General features: G+C 42.2%; 1 protein-coding gene across 1 annotated transcript in view; it reads left to right on the top strand.

The window, feature by feature from the left end:
- The first annotated feature begins 1,064 nt into the window (after positions 1-1,064).
- Positions 1,065-1,847, top strand: part of LOC101859216 (brain-specific homeobox/POU domain protein 3-like) — a 41,568-nt gene continuing 40,785 nt past the window's right edge. Inside the window, exon 1 of the mRNA XM_035973387.1 lies at positions 1,065-1,501. The gene's annotated coding sequence lies outside the window, so the exon portion shown is untranslated. The remainder of the gene's footprint in view (positions 1,502-1,847) is intronic.

Genomic DNA, 1,847 nt, shown 5'->3' on the forward strand with positions numbered 1-1,847 from the left:
AAAAAGTCTAATAACATTTTTGTTGGTATATTATGTTAGACATTGGTCATTGTTTGGTTTTACGCCACTTTTAAGTGGTTTTACGCCACTTTTAAGAAGTTGGATCTCCTAATTTAAAGTCCATCTCCGATAGCTAGGTGGGTTGAGAGCTTTGAAAAGTCTCCAAAACAAATCAAGTTAAGAACCCCCCCGTTGGGGATTCGAACCATGGCCATCCACTCTGCAGTCCAGCGATTGGTGCTGGAAGTTTGTAATTTATACATAAAAGAAAACTGTGACGAAAGTGTAATCAAACTTATACTGGAAGCGGTAGGGGAAGCAGTAATTTACTCTTTACTGGTCTTCTAAGAGATCATGTCGGTCAGTTTTGGGGCAAGAAAAAAGCGAAACAAAACAAAATCAAATAAACTATGGCCCTTGGAAAAGCGAAACAAAACAAAATCAAATAAACTATGGCCCCTGGAAAAGCGAAACAAAACAAAATCAAATAAACTATGGCCCTTGGAAAAGCGAAACAACGGGTTCTCTGAAAAGTTGGCCACAGCAAAACTTGAAAGAACAAAAGAGGCCACAGCAGAATGCCCATCCTCAAGAGATAAAGTCTCTTCTAGAATATGCCTTATAAGAACCCTATCTCCTGGAGTACAAATTCCCGTGCGAAATCAAAGCAACCATAAAGGTCACCTCCAGATTCTTTCCTCCTCTTGTCTCATCACCTTTTGTTTTTCTCTCTACTTTGTCATGACATGTGTCTATCAAACCCTCCAGTAAAGCTTACAGTGTGTCTAAGTGATCGGTGGGCAGCCGCGTGCATTGTCCGAGAGTCTAGTTTCCCCTTAGCTTGTCGTAGCAACCTCCTCCGTCCCCCCCCCAACCCCTCTCTCCTTTTCCACCTCCCCCAGTCTCCCTACAAAGCTTCCAGTCGATTATTGTATCGCTCTGAGAAAACCAAGGCGATCGCTCTATTATTTATGAAATTCCGCTGAAATATTGATGTGCTAAGACTTGAAACACTATAAAGAGTGAGGATTCTTCAATACCGGTTCCTTTCCCCTGGCCGACCCGCGGCCGCAAACACGGTAAAGACTTGTGTATCCAAATGCATTTTTACGCTGAACATAACTAATAAACAGTTGTCTTCAGAACGCTCCGACTGCGAATTTTACTTACAATTAATCGTTCGTGTTTTGTATTACCTTTAAAACCACCACGAAGTGAAGGCCAAACAATGAAGAACGAAGGATCAACTGGAAGACTGAGATGTGCCTTGGTGCGATCAAACCAACTGCCAACAAGGGGGAGCAGATTAGCAGAGCTTATCTTGTGTGTAACGGAGTTTGTGTCGGGGTGTTCAGTTTGGCACATGTCGTTGTGGCCATGGACTGTAACATGATAGTAGTAGATATATCCATGTCCCAAAGGAGAGCGTGACACGTAACACTTCCGCCAGGCCGGGGGCGGGGCCACAACACAGGGACGTAACTCTTGATAACAACACCAGGTAGGACGTCACTGGCTTTAAACATAGCCTCCAACTTTTTAAATAAAAATAAATATTACACAAATAAAATTATGCACCTGTACCATCGATGTTTATCTAGGGAATTTCAAAGGCAGAGTAGAACGATATTGAAGATTTGGGGAAGGCCAGGGATTGGTGTTCATGCAGCTATTTTGAATTTACACCGTTAATACATATTTTGTTTGTTTTGTCGTCGTCGTCGTCGTCGTCGTCGTCGTCGTCGTCGTTGTTGTTGTTGCTATTGTTATTGTAGTTGTTGTTATTGTTTGTTTGTTCTGTATTTGTGTGTTTATGCATGTGTATGTGTGTGTTTGTGTGTTTGTGT

The sequence above is a fragment of the Aplysia californica genome, unplaced genomic scaffold, assembly GCF_000002075.1.
Source record: "Aplysia californica isolate F4 #8 unplaced genomic scaffold, AplCal3.0 scaffold01187, whole genome shotgun sequence".
NCBI lineage: Eukaryota > Metazoa > Mollusca > Gastropoda > Aplysiida > Aplysiidae > Aplysia > Aplysia californica.